This window comes from Myotis yumanensis, unplaced genomic scaffold, assembly GCF_028538775.1.
Source record: "Myotis yumanensis isolate MYYU_CA2020_CCGP unplaced genomic scaffold, mMyoYum1.0.hap1 SCAF_2, whole genome shotgun sequence".
In the NCBI taxonomy this organism is placed as follows: domain Eukaryota; kingdom Metazoa; phylum Chordata; class Mammalia; order Chiroptera; family Vespertilionidae; genus Myotis; species Myotis yumanensis.
In genome coordinates, this window is record NW_027223753.1 from 29,491,206 (window position 1) to 29,509,877 (window position 18,672).

General features: G+C 50.0%; 1 non-coding gene across 1 annotated transcript; it reads right to left on the reverse strand.

Annotated features, from left to right (window-relative positions):
* Positions 1 to 13,074: 13,074 nt before the first annotated feature.
* LOC139004724 (small nucleolar RNA SNORA51) lies at positions 13,075 to 13,201 on the reverse strand. The gene has a single exon (XR_011470559.1). It is a non-coding gene; the product is annotated as a small nucleolar RNA SNORA51 (small nucleolar RNA).
* Between the last annotated feature and the right edge of the window lie 5,471 nt (positions 13,202 to 18,672).

Below are 18,672 nucleotides of genomic sequence, written 5' to 3' on the forward strand. Positions count from 1 at the left end.
TTTCCCTGGAAAAAGCCTTGGAATTTGGGAGAACCTCTCAGAATGAGTTCAACTGAGGATGGGGCGGGGCGGGGGAGGGGGGGGGGGCTTGGTGAGTGTGTTTCCTGTTGGGATGGGCTCTGGGGGATCCTGGTCAGGTTGTGGGGATCCAGTCAGGGTGTTCCCAGTCTGAGCTGGAGATCAGGCCAGGTGTTATCTGGTCCAGGGATTGGGATCTTCTCTGTGTTCAGGGTTGGGGTGGTGGGACCCTCTCTGGGCGTTCTCGCCTGAATGTTGGCATCTTCACTGCATTCCCGGGTGGAGTGGGGTAGGGGTCCTCTCAGACGGCTCTGGGTTTGCCCTGGAAGCCGATCCAGGTGAACCTGGCCCAGGTGTTGGCATCTTCCTGAGCGCTCTGAGTCCCATGTGGTCTTCTCCAGGTCAGATTGCTGGGCTTTCTCTGGCCTGGCGGTTGGAAACCCATCCAGTGTGCATGGCCCAGTGCGGTGGACCTCATCTAGGAGTCCAGGGTCTGGGTTTGGAGCCCTAGTGGCTGCTTGGGTTTGTTTGGACCCCAGACCCTCTCCCTGGCCTGAGGGCAGACATCATGGCCAAGTCCCCAGGTCACCAAGACCCTCGTGAGACCAGCTAAAGGAGAGCCTGTGGCAGCTCAACTTGCCATCCCTTCTCAAGCCCAGGGAGTGGAGGCGGACCCAGACCAAGCTGGGAATCAGTCATGACTTCACCCTGCCCAGAGGCATGTCCCTTCTCTTCTCCAGCTTCAATTCCCTCGCCACAAAAATGAAAGAAGTGCATTTGATATTCTCCAAGGTCCCCTATACCACCTTCTCCCTGGTCCTCATCTACACGCACGCATGCAGCGTACTCATTCTCGCCTCTTGACTTTTGCCCACTCTGATCTTCCTGCTTAGAATGCCTTCATCTTTCCTTCCCCTCTCCAGCCTCAACCTCTTTCTTCTAGAAAATTCCCTCCACCCCTCTCCCCTTTTCCAGGCCCAGGGTGTGAGCTGTTCTTGCTCTGAGACAGACCACAGGCAGCCATAGGTCCTCTTCTGGTTCTCTCCATCCTGCTGGCAGCACTCTGAGGGCAGGGCTTGCCTCCTCCAGGCCCCACTCTGAAACCTCCTTCCAGCTGGGCAAGGGGTGCAGGGTCTCGTGCTCAGCTCAGCCACCACTCCAGGCTGGCAGGTGACCCTTTAAGAAGGAGAAGAATCTCTTTAGTCTGTAATACACCGGATGGCGGATGGCGGGGTGGGCTCTAAGCGGATTTGGGAGCCCTCTCCTGCCCGCACCAATCCTCCTTTCCAGGCCACTGCACTCATGTGACAGCCAGTCTGGGGCACCAGGGAGCCCTCAGGACCACGTGGTTCCAGGCAAGTAGCCGCACACTGACTGCCCAATTCTACCTCTCCTGGGCGGCTGTGTACCCAGCAGACAGAAGTCAGAGAACTCCGAGGGAGGAGTGATTCAGAGCAATTACCCTGTCCTCTGGACCAGCTGCACAGCCAGGCATGTGAGCATGAGTGTCCGCGTGTGTGCATAACACACAGATACGCACATGCACTTCTCGTGGAGAGGAAACGGAGCCAGATTCTAGGCTGGGCACGTTACAAACATTCCTACAGAGCCTTGTAGGAATCATTAGCCTCATCTGCAGAGGAGGAAACGCAGGCTCAGAGCGGGGAGGGGCTAAGCTGAGACATACACACAGCTATAAAGTGTGAAATCAGAATTCAAAGCCATGCCCTCTGCACACATACATTCATATACATGAATATTCTCTCTCTCTCTCGCTCTCTCTCTCTCTCTCACACAAACACACACACACACACACACGCAACTTTCACTCACTTCTGCTCAAGCCCTACACAGGGTCATTGAATAGCCAAGCTAGAAGGTAACAAGAAATCATCTTGTCTATGCCATTCCATTTTACAGAAAGAGAGAGGGGAGGGGATTGAAGTTTTCAAGACAGTTAGGATGAGTCAGAACCAGAACTGAAATTCACATTTGTCGTCACACAGACTCACGTGTACACACATTCACATACCACACAGCTACCCAAGGGTTCTAACACAAAACCCATGAAGGCACCCACTGACAGTCATTCCCAGCTCACACAAATCCTTACTCGTTTTGCATGCCTGCACACATGCCATTGCACACATCTGCTCATCACACACGCCATCATATATGGTATCACACAGTGCACACTCATGTACACTCATTCACACACAATCTTCAGACTCACGTACCTACTCATGCATACACACTCATCCATATTCTCTCGCTCCCACACTCACTGTACCCACCCTCCTGATGCAGGAGAGAGAAGTGGACCCTGGATGGATAGCGTTCAGGCTGGACGCTAGGGTGGCAGCTACACACTGAGCCTGACATTACTGGGCGCGCCCTGGCGCGGCCATGGGCAGCCCTGGGAAGTCGCTCTGCCCACAGCTCCCCACAGGCTTAGGCAGCTCCCCTTGGCCAGACCCAGCAGGTCTCTAGAAAGTGCTGACTCAAAAGCCAGGAGTGGCCAGGCCAGGCTGGTGGCAGGGCTGGTCCTGGCTTGTGAGCTATTTGTCTTCTGCTTGGGTCTGCATCGTGGACTCTCCTCCCCCAAAGGGCCAGGCCCTGAGTCATGCGGCCTCTTCCTACAGCCACTGAGGGTGAGGATCGAGGTGCCAGGATCTGGGAGCAAAGCCACCAGAGCTGCCGATGGATTTGCCAGAGTTGGTGAGCCAGCTAACTCAGGCTTCCTAAGGACACTGAGATGGGCCAACAAGGCCACCGAAGTCTTCCTCGGTGCCTGAAGTGTTATGTATGCACCAAATACAAACGAATCCCAAAACCTAGCCCGTGAACAGTGACAGCAGTCCAAGTTCTCTAACAGATGCTCTAAGCCGGACAGACCAGACACATGAACAAATAGTTACAATGCAGGGTCTGGGGGCTTTAACGCAGAGATAGATGGAGCATGGCGGGAGCACGGGGCGGGGAGCAGCCAAGTTGGAGCAGAGGTGGGGCCACTTGTCCTGGGTCTCAGTGGTGGGTCGGAGTTCACCAACAAGCTTTCCAGAGGGAAATCTGTGTATCTGTGTTTCAGGGAACAGAGACCAGCCTGAGTGTGGGCTGAAGTGGAGGAGTGGAAGGGAGGCAGGGCCTGAAGGCATAGGAACTGAGGCCAATTGGAGTCAGCCATTCAAACAATTTTTATCAGGTATCTGTTGTGTGTTAGATTATGACACACAAAATATACAAACCTGTCTCTCAAGAGCTCAGGTTCAAGGGTCCCAAATTCAGGTGATATAGATGAGTGAAACGGGAGGGTATACGCAATAGGGAATGGTAGGGCTTGTGTCTAATAAGTGAGTTCATGCCCTGTCTAAAGCTTTTAGGTCCAAGAATATTTGTCAATCCTGCGGCAGCCAAAAACTGATTTGCGGCTGGGTTCAGATGACAGACCCTGAACTTGCAAACCTTGGTTCAAGTCTCCAGAACCCAGGCCCTAGAAATGGAGCTAAGGAGTTTATGCCTGACCCTAGAGCTGTACTTGTCACAGGAGCTTCCAGGAGAAAGCTCTCTCTCTGTGACCGTTGGACATAACAGGGCTGTGTGTGTGCTGTCCAAGGCCCTAAAGACAAGGACAGCATTCTGCTTTGTCCCCTCATAACTGCTTCCTGGCAAGGGTGACTCTGTCCTCACATGAATCTTCTTCCTCACCCCCTTCTCCTACCCCAACCCCAAACCCTCCTTTTTTTAGCCACGACTTGTATAGAAAAACTGACTAGATTGGGTCCTCCTATTTCTCTCTTTGACCCAAGGCCCCCACAAAAGAAACACCCAACACACACACACACACACACACACACACACACACTTCTCTGTAAGGTGAGGGGCTTAGACTAGCTGATCTAGGAATGATTCTCTATGTTCCATCTCATGGTGATGTCAGAACAGCCTTAGAGATGAGAACATCTGACTTGGGGTCCTGGTTCCTCTCAAGTTCCTGGGGGCACCCTGGGGGCTAGATTGGTGTCCAGGCAGGAGTGGAGAGCCCCTGGGTCCAGACGCACTTTCCCCTTGCATGGCCAGGCACCCAGCACAGCCTCTCCACTCCCCCGCACCACATAGCAGGCCCCAGATGCTTGGCTGTGGAGCCTGGGAGCTGCCTTGGGCACAAACTGGCATTCCTCCCACCCCCCACAGCCACCGCCTCTCTCCTGGACCCTCATTAAATTATTCCACCCACTGCCCCAGGCTCAGGCTCCCTTTGATGTGTGCCCATCCAAAGCTTCTGTGGCTAAGACCCAGGCTCCTCACACCAGGCAGGGCTAATGGGCTCTGACAGCTTCCCTGGGGTCCCATGGTGGTAGGGACACCAACGCCCACACTCACACCAACAGGACATATGCTCAGGCTCATGAACAGCCAGAGATTCCCACACTTACATACAATACCATCATACACACACACACTCACCTAGTCCTAGTAGGACCTGCACCGTCTCCCAGACTCATGCACCCTGGCACACACACTTGCACTCAAGCACACCCGAGCACATACATTCATGTACACACACATTCACACACACTCATATACAACACTTGCAACACACACACCTTTACACACTTGTGATCTCGCACATTCACATCATGGCACCTGGGCTCTCCCATGGGGCCTCCTCTACTTTCGTCTTGCCCCTCGGCTGGCACGTGAGGTCCTCTGCGAGCTCACCCAACCTCCCATCCTCATTTTTCAGAGGTCAGAGCATGGTGATTATGAAGCCAGGCAGCCTGACTTCAGTCCTTGGGCGCCCCATTTATAAGCCGTGTGACTGGGCCAGTTCTTAACCCCTCTGGGCTTCTGCTTCCTTTCCTGTCGAAAGGGAATGATGACAGAATCTTCCTAGGGCTGTGGTGTGACTTCAGAAAGGTTCTGTCCTGGCAGGTCCTATTTCTTCTTAGATCGGGATTACGAGGTGCTCACTATGTGAGAACCCATTGAACTTAAAGATAAGAAAGGTTCACCCTAGCTGGTGTGGCTCAGTGGATAGAGTGTCAACCTCAGACTGAAGGGTCCCAGGTTTGATTCTGGTCAAGGGCATGTACCTCGGTTGCAGGCTCGATCCCTGGCCCTGGTTGGGGTGTGTACAGGAGGCAACCAATCGCTGTGTCTCTCTCACATCGATGTTTTTCTCTGTGTGTCTCTCCCCCTCCCTTCCACTCTCTCTGAAAATCAATGGGAAAATATCTTCAGGTGAGGATTAACAAAACAAAGCAAAAAAAGAATAAAGGTTCTGTACTTACCCACTTAGAAGAGTGCCTGATGCATAAGAACTCAGCCAACACTGGCTGCTGTCTCCTGCCCTCCCTTTCATACCCTGTGTCTCGGCCAGAACAAAATCATTAAGTTTCCTAAACATGCCAACCAACTACAGGCTCTGACCGTTCACATCTGGTGCTCCTCCCTTTGGGACATCTCTTCCCCACTTCTCACCGCCTCCTCCATCTGCCTGGGGAGCTCCTACTCATCCTTTAAAATCCTACTTAGGGGGCTCTGCCCGAGGGGAGGCTTCTTCGCCCTCCCCAACGGAATTGATCACTGACTGCTTTGTGTCGCACCCCTGACCGGAATTGTCCCTTTCCCTGGACCGTGTGCTCCTTGAGAACATGGGACCTTGCGAGATTCACTTCTTCAATCCTGTACCCAGCACTGGACATGGACCCTAACGAGCATGGGTGTTACGTGAGGGAGTAAATAGTGCTCTGTCACGATGGGGCATAAACAAGAAGCATTGTGCAACCGACTGTTAAATGTTATGGAAACTGTGTAGCCTGAAGTCTTGATGTAAACAGTGATAACATACCAGTGAGGGTGGCTGACCTCACTGAGTGGGACCTGCGGGCAGGCTCGGCATTAGGGCTTTTTCTTTCATGCTTTCAGCAAGGCTGTGAGGCTGTGGTGATGATGAGTCTATCCTTGGGGAAATGAATGAGTGGGATGCTTACAACGCAAGAGTATGCAGGAGCAAGAAGGAACAGGTCACTGTACATACAGTAACATACATAGACCTCAAAGTCATGGTGTTGAGTAAGAAAAGTAGGGACCAGAAAGATTCACAGCATCACACCATTCTTATAAATTTACCCCCCAAAATACATATTTTATAAAGATAAACACATTTTAAGGACAATAAAATATATATTGGACTGGATTCCTGGATTGAGGAAGAGAGTAAGGAATGGGGATAGGAATGTGGGAGGAAAGGAGTATTAAATCAGCAGAGGGGAGTATGACTAATTCAACTCTATGCACCTGAAGTCCAACGAAACAGCAAAACAACATCAAATCCATATATCATGTTTGTCTCTTTTACAGTTGAGAGAATAAACTCAGTATGCAGTCATCCTGTTATTTAGATGTTGGTTTTATGGTATCTAAATATCATCGCTGTTGATAGTTTTCCTTACTGCAAAGAAAAGTTTAATTTTTATTTGATGTTTTCTCCCTTCCTCTTCACCTTCCCCTCCCCGTCTCTCCCCACCCCCACCCCAACCCTCACTCTTGCTCTAGCTCCCAGCCCTGATTGGAGTCTGAACTAGATTCTTCTGAGACAAGGGCAGACCCCAGGACTTCTGTGTCCTGTCCATGAATAAGTGATGAGTGAGTGAATGAATGAGTGAGTGAAGGAAAAGAAGAAAACAAGAGAGGGAGGAAGGGGTAACGAGGGCTCTCCCAGAACACTCTCTTCCTTTCTCCACCCCGATCTCTGGGCCTGATGCCTGGACTAGGGGAAGGGGTAAAGGGCTTGGAACGGGACTGCTGATCTCGGGAACCCTGCCGTAGGAGGGATTTGTTTCCGTGTCCGGAGGAAGCAGGCCTGGCACAAGATCCTGAAGCCACAGGAGAGCAGTGCTCCAGGGATCCCCAATCTTGCATGACATGAGCCCCTACCCCAGGAGGGACATGGGACTGGCCCTGTGCTAACATCACTGAAGAGGGTCACAATAGTGTGCTACCTGGTACAGGCGCATTTCCCTCCTTTAATCCCCTCACTCTCCATAACAAGCATGAGGATTATCCCCTGTAACTGGTGAGAAAACAGGCCCAGAGAATCGAGTCCCTTAGTTACTCGGTGTTCAGCGGTACTAGTAACAGCAAACGCTTTTTGAACGCCCACCCACGCCAGCACGTCAAGCACTTTGTACGCCTTAACCCATCTGGTCTCGGGACAGCCTGTGAGCAGCAGAGCCCTGTCCCCGTCACAAACACAGAGCCAGACGCACAGAGGCAACGTGACTGCTTGTCACACAGTTCACCTGGGAGGCCTGGGCGGAGAGGTGAGCTGCTCTGGCTCCAGAGCTTCCTCTCCTCACTCACTCCCAGGCTGTGCTGCCTTCTGCACAGTGTGCAGCGGGGCTAGGAGGGGTTGGGGGTAGGGCAGCTGAGATTTCTTGACACCTGGGGAGCCTGGCTTCCTGCCAGCCAAATGGGGGCCCATCGGGAATGAGATCAAGGATGCACAGGATCAGTCACTGGCCCTGCCAGGGCCCCATGGATTGCCCACAGCCTCCTCCAAGGGCCCTGAGCCTGGGGAGCTGGGAGAGCTCCCTTCCCCTTCCCCCCAACCTCCCTACACCCCCACCCCTGCTTTCCCAGCCAGGACTGAGTGAGCTAATCCCGGGGAGAAGACACATTATTAATCCCAGAGAATCAGTCCCAGCCTGCTCTGCTTAGTCAGCCAAATGCAGCCCTTGTTCTGCCAGCTACGTGAGCCCCTGCACGGCCATCCCCGCTGCCTCCCTGCCCCCGCCCAGCATCGCCCCCACCCTGGGCTTGCCTCACGTGCCTGTGTCCTGTTGACCAGCCCCATAGAGCCCTCTCCAGATCAGCAATCTTGAGCCTCCCTCTCTGTTTACTTTCCTAGAAACAGACCTGTTTCTCAGCGCCAGCCCCTCTGACCTCCACAGATAGCCATCTCCTGCACAGAAGACTAAGGCTCCCCAGGAATGCAGCTACGGGAAGGGGGCTTCGGGGAATGCGTGACCCTTTCCCCACATCCAGCACAGTCAGCTGCAGAGAGGAGAGCTGAGGGCAGCTCATGTAATCTAGGGGGTCACTGTCAGAAATGGTATCACTCAGTTCCACTAAGACAAGCAGATGTCACTAGCACCGTCAAGAACAGTGCTGTCATCAGCAATGACACCAATACCACTATCCTCACCACCAGCACAAAGCATCACTGAAATCATTTGATCATTCGGCTGGTGTGGCTCAGCTTGTTGAACATCATCCCATACGCCGATCAGTTAGGGCACATGCCCAGGTTACAGCCAATCCATTTTCTCTCTCTCTCCCTCATTCTTCCTCTCTCTCTAAAAAATCAATAAAAACATATTCTTTTTAAAAACTGTTTTGACCAACAACCCCTACACTATCCTTATACCAAGCTCGCCATCACTGTCAGCACTATCTGAGATAATTGTCATTTTACCAGCAAAAACATGACCATTATTTGCAACACCAGCACCTTTACCACTGTCACCAATACCAGCATCACTACGCCATGCCATCACTCTCCCCACCATTACTGCTTCCATCATTACCATAACTATAATAAATACCACCAAACCAGACACCACCAACATCACCATTCCTATCACTATCACCATAGCTCAGCGGTTCTCAACCTGTGGGTCGCGACCCCTTTGGCGGTCGAATGACCCTTTCACAAGGGTCGCCTAAGACCATCCTGCATATCAGATATTTACATTACGATTCATAACAGTAGCAACATTACAGTTACGAAGTAGCAATGAAAATAATTTTATGGTTGCGTCACAACATAAGGAACTGTGTTTAAAGGGCCAGAAGGTTGAGAACCACTGCCATAGCTGAAGCCAATACCAATGTTACTATAACTACAATCAGCACCACTAAACATGGTACTACTATTGACATCTACACCATCACTGTAAGCCAAGCATGTCAAACTCAAAGGCTAACGCGGGCCATATATACAAGGCATGAGGCCCGCAGGCCACAAGTTTGACATGCTTGCTGTAACCACGGCAGAGTTGTCACCAGTATCTCCACCACCATGAATACCTCATCACCCTTAACGCTGTCACCACCACTGTTACTCATTTATTAAAATGAGAAATGTTTATTGTTTTTCTGAGCCTTTTTTCTATGCCAAGCAGAATATAAAAAGAACAAGTTGGAGGAAAGCAAAGTTCTTCCAACTCATTGTTCTGACCATGCATTTATGTGCCCACTGTCTTCCAGCTAACATCCTCCTCTGAATAGACTCAATTGTTTCACTGAATTTGCCCACTTAGCGATTCACAGAGGATCAGCCATGCATGCCTAAAAAACAGGAGTGGTTCCAAGAGTCATCCCCTACTGCCTGTGACAGCAAAAAGTCCAGCTCCCCTCATCACACACCCTTCCCCACCCCGCTCCAGGCATGCTGGGCCCCTGCAGGGTTGTCTGTCTCTTTAGTGTGACTTTCTTCCATTACCTTCCAAACTTTGGTTCTGCCCCTATAGAGTAGAGTGCTGGCCTGAGCGTCCCGGCCCTGGATCCTAGCCTTGATTCCACCACTCTCTGTGTGGCTTTAGCAAACTCACTGCCTTTCTTCCTCAGTTTCCCCACTAGTAACAAAGATGGCCTTCTGGCTCATGTTTTAAAGATTTTTTTTTTTGAGCTGAGACACTCCCAGGACAGACTTGAACCCTTTTTCCAGAAGATCCCTTGAAATGGGAAAACAGAGACGGTCAAGTCAACTATTGGTTCTCCCAATAGACTCCCCGGCCAGCATGGCCTGTGATCTCCAGGAACCTCCTGGCGCCCTGGATGCTGCTGCCTGGGCAGAGTGGGTCTGAAGGGTTAAGCAGGTTGGGCTGTGCAAGAGCAAGCATCTCAGATGAAAGGCTGGTCCAAGAGAACGCCATGTCGCTGTTGTGGTTGGCAGACCAGGCAATGGGACCAGCAAGGTCCCGAAGGAAGCCCCCTCCTGGTCTCACCAGAACAATGTGGTGTTTTACAAAAATGCCATTGTTCTTGGGCAAGTCTTTCCCATTTCAGTATAAACCAGGAAGCAGTGCTTCCTTTCCTTGGGCGAACCCCCAAGGTCCCCCCACCAGTGGGAGTGGGGGTGGGGGAAGAGCGGAGTTCTTCCTGCCTTGAATGATCTACCACAAAGCCCCTGTTCAGCTATTTCCAAGGCTCCCCAAGCTTGGTGTGTGTGTGTGTGTGTGTGTGTGTGTGTGTGTGTGTGTGTGTGATGGGGTGGGGAGAAGAAACAGAGGAGCACCCCTTAGTCCAGTCTCTTGCCTCCAAACACGACTCTGTAGCCTGAACCAGACTATGAAAGAGGTGTCACTGCCCATCCATCGCCCCTCACTCTGGGCCACTCAGGCTTCCTTCTGTCCTACCAAATGGCAATATGACTCCTGCCTATTCCTTTGCACATACTGTACCCTCTGCCTGGAACTCTCTTTTGCCTTCACTTGCTTGCTTCTTCTCATCACTTTGGTCTCTGTTCTAACCTCAGTGAAGCAGTAACTGGTTAGTTACTTGTTTGGTGTTTACCTTTCCTGACATTCTGTCTGCTCCATGGAAGGAAGAACTAAGAGCTGTGTCTGTCTTGGTCATTACTGCATCCCCAGCACGTAGCCCAGTATGAGCCCTGTGCGTGTGTGTGTGTGTGTGTGTGTGTGTGTGTTTTCCTTTCACCACCACCCCATCCCACCCCATGAAGAAAACAGGTCACAACCTCTCAGTGACAAAGGAGCCACTTCTCCAGCTGAAAGATCAGAGCATCTCAGACCTTGGAGAGCATCCCGTCCAGCTGCTCCATCTTCCTAAAGAGAAAACTGAGGCTTCGGGTCGAGCCGGTCAGGCCAGAGGCCCATGGTTGGTCAGTGGAACTGATGAGGTAGATTCCAGGTGTCCTGGCATCCAAGCTGGTGGCTATCACCTCGTTTCCCAGCCTGGGCACAGCCTGGTGCTAATCTCTCCCTCTCCAGGTACAAGACCCAGCACATCTGCATGTCAGGGCTCCTGCCACAGACAGCATTCAACCCACACACTTTGCCCACCACACAGAACCAGCACAGAACCGACTCGATAAAGGCCCAAAGGAAGAGATGCCGTGTCCCTCCCCGCCCCCACACCCCCGGGCTTTGCATGACGGAGGAGGTTGGAACCTCTCTCCTTACCACCACCACCTCCACACTTTCCATCTGTCACTTTTAGGGAGAGAGGGGTGAAATGATTTTCTGGGGCATCCCCATGGGCTATGGAGGCAGAGCTCCAGCTTTCTATCCCTTTAAACGTCATTTTTTCCCTGCTTTTGTTTGTGGGTGAATCCGTGGAGAAGGGCAATTATGAATATCCCCTCATAGGAGTTGCTGGGCAGATAAAATGAGATGCTGCCCCCAGCACAAGCTGACGCCCCATTAATGCTAGATCCCTTTGAACATTTTACAGAGCTATGCAAACACAAGACATTGTTACTTTCAAGGCAAGGAATATTTACAAAGCCCCTTTTACAAATGTGTGTTTAGGCCCTCTGAGGAAGGCAAAGTCCCTTTTAAGAATTGTTTCCTGAGGTTGGCGGTAACTAGGGGGAGGGCCTGGCTGGGAATGGTTAGCTTTTTGCTATTCTTCACAAAATAATGTATACGCCCAAGTAGGACAAGTACGCAAAGGAAGTGAAGATGAACAAACAAACAGTGTGGACACTTATCGCCACTTCCCGAACAGAGAGGCCTTCAGAGTAGGAAGGGGGCTTGCTGTGACCCGCGCCATTCTCTCCAGACGCCTCGGTTTATCTTTTATCCCAGGCTGGGGGGAAGCACGCAAACGGATGGGTTTTGTGCTTTTAGGTAAGGGCAAGATAGGGAACAGACAAAATTCCACCGAAAGACATTAAGATAAGCAGCTGTTTTATGGATTTAAGCCCCTGAAATAGGAAAGGAAGGGTGGAAGCGCCCATCTCAGCCGCTTCCCAGGAAACTGAAGCAAAGGACATGATGCCCAGAGAATTCCTCACCCTGGGCAGGGAGGGCAGGTGGATTCCACTGAGTAGACCCAGCCCTGGAGCAAGAGTGCGTTGATAACCCTTGGATTCCCGGAGAGGCAGCTTCACCTGGGCCGTGGCTATGAGTCTGCAACACAAGCTCAAACATGAAAGACCTTTCAAATCGAAGTTAAACCAATGTTGCACCGCTGGATGCTGTGCTGATGGGGAATTCAGTTCCCCTATTACTAGGCAGGTCTTCTAAGGGTGCACAAGAGTCTGGAAGGCTCATTGTACCCAGAAAACAAGGGACGGATTCTGAGCTCCTTCAAGTGTTGTCTTAAGACCAGCAACGATAGAGCCCCTGATTAGAGCTAGTGAGAAATTCAGGCTCAGGACCCACCGCAGGCTCCTGGATCAGAATCTGCGTTTGATCGAGATTCCCAGGTGAATCATGGGCACTTTCATGTTTGAGAGACATTGTGAAACCATCCCCAATTCCTCCCGGAAGCTGAAAGCTTTGGTGGATCAAAGGAGCGTGGGTGCCTGGGGTCCAGCTTCCCTAAGGGGACTTCTGCCAGTTCCTCCCAGGCCCTACCCACTCACCTCCCTCTAGTTCCTTCTTCCCTTTCTTTCAGCACGGTCCCCTCGGGCTTTAATCAACAAAAGCCTGAAAGACCACTTGTCTGCAGGAGACTTCGGATTCCAGTCTGCTTCCCCAGCACCCACTGAGGGGACGGGACCCAAAGGCAGGGCTCTCTGCTCTCCTCCTGGGGTTGGGATAGCCAGATGGGGAGGCGGGATACAGAGAGAAGAAAAACAACCGACACAAATGACATCTCAATCCAGGGTGCTTGTAATTCTTTAACTCTTGCTCTCAATTAGATCTGGATTTAAGAGGGCAAAACAAAAGCTTATGCTGTAATTTTAATGGACTTGTTTTTAGAGGAAAAAATAAGTCTGAATCCTAGAAATGATTGCTTCTAAGACTTAAGGGATTTAATGAGCTCCTAGTTTAGGGATTTAAATTTTTCTGTCAGCATCAGTGTCTCTTAAAATAAACCCCATGGAGAATCCCACTGTATAAAACAGAAATGAGTGAGTTTACTCTGCCTCCTATTTCTGTACAGTCAGTGTAAGCACACAGCCTGTGGTAAGCACCAGGAGGCCAACTAAAAAATAAAATAAAATAAAAAAATAAAACAGAAATGAAGCAGCTTTGGGTAACGGAGAGGCACAGAACCCCAGCTAGATGGTTTCTTCGTCATCACCATAGCAGCCCTTGCAGTGCCTCAAGCACATCCCAGGCTGGGTGGAGGGTGGGATGAACAACCAACCTCAGGCCACTCTCCACCCAGTACTGGGAGCCTCTGAATAGCTCCCCATCTTCCACCTCTAATCACTCACTTCCCGAGGGTCTCACAGAGAGCCGACCCCAGTCCAGCAGCACCAGGACTGGAAAACACCTGCCATATGATGGCCCGAATTGGCTTCCCTGTCACTTTCCCAGAAGTCCCGGTTCTGCTGAGGGGACTGTAAGGAACAGGTCTGGTTCCTCTTTCACATGACTTATCGAGCAGGTCTTTCCCTGCAGTCTCTTTTCTAGATGAACCAGGCATATAGGCCTGTGATGAATGGGCAAATGAAGGAATACATGAAGAAACCATCAAATGAGTGGTTTGGATGGGGAAAAGAAAGAAAGAGAAAGAACAATGGAATGAAATATCCTGGTAATTCTCTTCTGGACACCCTCTCGCTTGAAAATGGTTCTCTTTAAAAAAGTGACATGTGCAAGAAAAGTATAGCTTTTGAAACTAAACACAATACTCCAGAAAGATCTTAAACCAGTGTTTTTGCAAACTGTGGGCACTGACCCATGTGCGTAGTAAAAATCAATTTAATGGCTTTAGCTATCATTTTGCTTAATGAAGACTAGAATAGAATAGAATAGAATAGAATAGAATAGAATAGAACAGAAGATACCATAGTTCAGCCACCAGCAATGAGTTTGGAAAACTTTTTTCCAGTTATACATGCACTTGTATGTGTATATACGCAGAGATGTGTGTACCGGGTCTTGATGTAAAATGTGTTTCTTACTGTGAGTCACAAGTCAAAAAATGAAAGCCAGTGAGTGCTCTAACCCTATTAATCAGACACCACTCTTACCCACATTTTCAGGTGAAAAAAAAATGAGGCATAGATTTAGTCATTTGCCTAAGGTCACACAACTGGTAATGTTAGGGGCAGAAATAGAATATTGAGGGCCAGCTATAATTATAAGAAATACTAATCATGCTTTATTAACTGTGATTGCTTTGTTCTGATGAAAGAGAGCACATTCTAACCTGGCTTGGAGTTGCACCTGGAAATTCAGTCCATCCTCCACATCTGGGAGCTGCCTGTTATCATGGAAAGATTAACAACCTTGTTGCAGAAACCAGAGGCGCCAGCCCTTTGCAAACCCCCAGGTCTTTGCATATCCACAGCCCGCATTGCCTGTAAACTGCCCGTTTTGCATACGCATTCTTATCCCTTTTACCTACTTCCCCAAGTAATCTTTGCTTTTCTACCCAATATAAGCAGCTGGCTTATGGGAGGCAGAGCAGATTTTTGTAAATGACCTGCTGCTCTCCCATACTGCCAGTATTATTGGAATAAACGCTCATATGCTTCAATGCTGTCTCTGCTTAATTGGCTCAAGTAGTGACAGCAGCCCAGACACATGATTGTCATGTTTCAGTAAGTGGCTGAGCTGGGACTGGAATGGGATGGGAGTCTGGCTCCAGAACATAGGCTTTGAACCTCTCCATGGCCTCTAGACTAGAAATGGCTGTGCCATGCAGGCAGGTGGAGGGTCCTGCCAGACCAATCTTGGGACCAGGGGGCATCCAGCTGGGTTTTCCCTTCACACATTAGACACACATTCCCTCCTTTGCACCCAGCCCTCCACACAGGGCACACCCAGAACAGACACCAGTGAGCGGCAGTGAAAGAACCACACTGTTGATGCTCTGGGTCATAAAGGAGGCAGAGTCCCATCCAACAGAATCAGTTCATTCCTTCTACTCTTGGTGTAGGGGTTCAACCAGCCGTGTGAAGGCTGAGCTACCCTAAGATTTGGTCCCTATTTTTCCATTAACATTCAAAATATGAGAGACATTTCAAAAGCTTCACCCAGGTCATGTATTCTAAGAGATTTTTGGTCTTTCATGCCCCGGATAAACTCTAAATTGCTAGATCCTGAGTGCTTTATTGGACAAATGCTATCACCCTCTCTCAAAAGTATGTTGCCAGCATCCATTGCCTCGGGATGTCTCGTCCTCTTAGCTTGAGTGTGCCAAGGCTCCTCCTCTGTCGCTGACCACCAGGCAAATTTTGGCAGCACTCTTCAGTTTACTCTGCTGCAAAAGGAAGCCTATAATTTTGACATGTAAGGAGGTGGGGTGTGGTAGATTCCAGAACCTGGCTGATGAACTCTCTCCTTTCTTCCTCAATGTAGTTCTTACAACAGCAAAGTCTTATTTTTAAATTCTGAGTTTGTGGTTCTTTCCCCACAACATGCTCGGATCCCGCCCCTACAGGGGAAATCTGGGGAGCCAGACATGCACTGACCTAAGGGAACCTGTCTCAGAGCCCAGTAATCCCTGCTTAGAAAAGGAACTTCTGGAATTTTGTCTGGGATTATCATAAACTCCATGCACCATATTTTCCCCTTCCTCAAATCGAGGCAGTAGTTTTTATTTTATTTTATTATTTTGCTTTTTCCCTGGCACCTCTCCCCTCCCCCATAAAGGCCCATGGAATGACCCATCTCTGCCTGGAGGGGCTTCACACAGAGCAAAGGCGTTTGGGGGCCTCCAGATCCCAGCCCAGCCTGGCCTTTGGTTTCCTGTTAGCCAGATGGCTCCTCTCCTCTGGTTTGAAAGCTTTTTCTTGATAGAAAAGGCAGGTTTGGGGGGTTCTGTTCTGTTCTGTTCTGAGGACATTAAGCCTGCCTCTCACTTTTTCTCTCTTGCTCTGAATGGGGGTCAGAAGATCTCTTTCATCTTCTTTAAGTCTTGGTGTTCCAGGGAGATGGGACTCAACCACACCTAGGAAGCCCTTAGCCTTTCCACCATCAAAGCCCAAAACTGATAGGAGGGACTTATAATCTGAGATAGAGTTAATAGAGATAATCTGAGTTAAGCTGAAAGATAATCATATTAGTTTAAAATTCTGAAATACATATACATGTGGGAACAGAGGGTTAAGTTGTTGTTGTTTTTTCCCTAAGTTTCATTTCTCGGGCCAGTGCACCTGTGTACTCCCTTTGATCCTGAACAACGTGATGGAGAAGGTGATTCAACTGTGGACAATGTACACTGTACCCAACATGCAAGCAGAACAGGTAAGCATGACCAGGCCAACCCCACCAGGAGTTAAGCTGTCACCTCATTGCCAGACAGCCAAGAACAATGGTTGACGTCTGCTGACGTCCAGGACTGCGTGCAATGGCATTCTGTTCCCAACCTCACCACAGCCCATTTTTCCTATGTAATCCTGTCCCCTGCACCTTATGGTCAAGACAGGTTGTGGATGCTTGTAAGCTCCCTGTCTTCTTGGTTGGCTGGCCTTCTCAACAAACACCTTATGTGATTCAACCCTGCCTTCGTTATTGGACCCAGCCACAGGCAGCCTGAGCCCACCCGGGGGTTTCCCGGTAACAAAACTCAGGCTTGCTCTGAGGGACCAGATCAAGGGAGGAGTGGTGGGCAGAGCCGGGGCCTGGCTGAGGCATGGTCTGTTGGAATGAGGGTCATCAGTCATTCCTGGAGCAGATACAGATCTGTATTGAGGTAAGTGTGTAAGCTTGGAGTCACACAGGCCTGGATGGGGAATTCTGGATAACAATTCCTCCCTCTTAGAGTTCCCGGAGGATTAAATGAGCTCGTGTTTGTAAGCCTTCAGTGTCAACATGTAGTAAGAATTTAACAAATGGCAGCTGATATTGTTAGCATTACTTTGTGGTTATCAAAGAGCTCTGGTAGTTCCAAACATTCCAGGGAACATTCAGGGCCTGGTCAGGACTTCCCTGACCCCAGGAACTCCTCCAGATGCCTCCTCCAGCGCACAGACACCACAGGCCAGGGCAGGCTGGATTCTGTGTGGCCCAGGCTCCCCAGTTATCTGGTTATCAGGCTTCTCCAATCTCCAACCCCACAGATGCGGGCAGTGCCCCCACCTAGGTGTGCTTACATTAAACGATGATGGGGTGGGATCCAATCTCAGCGTCAACCTCCTGACTCTTTTGAGCCTTGGTTTGCTTGTCAAATGGGTATAATAACAGAGCCTGCCTCATTGAGTTTTGTAAATGATATTATGAGAAAGTACCCAGCATGGAACCTGGAACAAAATAGGGACTCAAGAAAGTTTACTAAACTTTTCATTCAGCTGCTCAAGTGCGTGGCCTCCATGGAGAATTAAAAGAGGCTGGCATCCTGGGAGGGAATGAGGGGCCAGGGAGAGTGTGGGTGGTCTTAGAAATAGAGACTTTTCCTCAATAGCTCATTGGCAGCTCCTGGCAGAGAATCTGCCCCTGTGGGAATCTTGGTGGGCGTGTGGTGTGAAGGGAAGGGGAGAGAGAAAGAGAGAAGAAGCAGAGAGATGAAAAAATGAGGCCTCTTCAGGAAGCACAGAGACTATAAAGCGTTATGACCCGTTGGTGGAGGAACTGAGGTTTGGAACCCAGGTATGTCTGACCCTAAAGTCTGAGCCCTTTCAACTTCCAGAAGCTGTCCAGGGGCAAGGTGTGGCTTTCCAATGGGGCCTCTCACTTCCCAGATCCATCAAATGGACGCCAAAAGCCCAGGGTTACCTGGTGTGATCTCAGATCCTGACAGTTGTTCAGGCAGCTGTCAGACTGTGATACAAAACTGATAAAGTCCAACCGACGCGATGGGGAGCTCCCAAGCAAAGACTTCCCCTTAGAAGGTCCCACATTGGGCAGAAATGTCCAGATCCTGGGAGTACATGCTTCTCCTTGGCTGGGAGCTGCCCAGAGAGCATGACCTTGGCTTGAAGACTCTGCAGATGGAAACTGTCATCCTACTGAACACCTCGAAGCTAAATAGCGACTTCTTCATTGAAGGTTCAAGTCCTGTACCTTCACGGCTCCCACAGTCCACCTATGCCCTGCAAGGATGCACTTCTCCAGGCTTCTGATGGACCTCTCCTCCTGGAGGGAAAATACTTAAAAGAGAGAGGTCAGTGGGACAAAAATACAGCTCTGATCACTGGAGCTTCAACTGGTGCTCATCACCTCATCTCCTCCACTGTCTGCAGGGTGTCCCAAAAAATGTATACGCACACTCTGAATCATTATAAAGGCAGTGTTTATTAAAATGCATTTTAAAATATATTTTTATTGATTTCAGAGAGGAAGGGAGAAGAGAGAGATAGAAACATCAATGATGAAAGAGAATCATTGATTGGCTGCCTCCTGCACGCCCCCCACTGGGGATGGAGCCTGCAACTCGGGCATGGGCATGTGCCCTTGACTGGAATCAAACCCGGGACCCTTCAGTCCGCAGGCCGACGCTCTATCCACTGAGCCAAACCAGGCAGCGCAATACATTTCTTTTTTTTTTTTTTTTTAAATA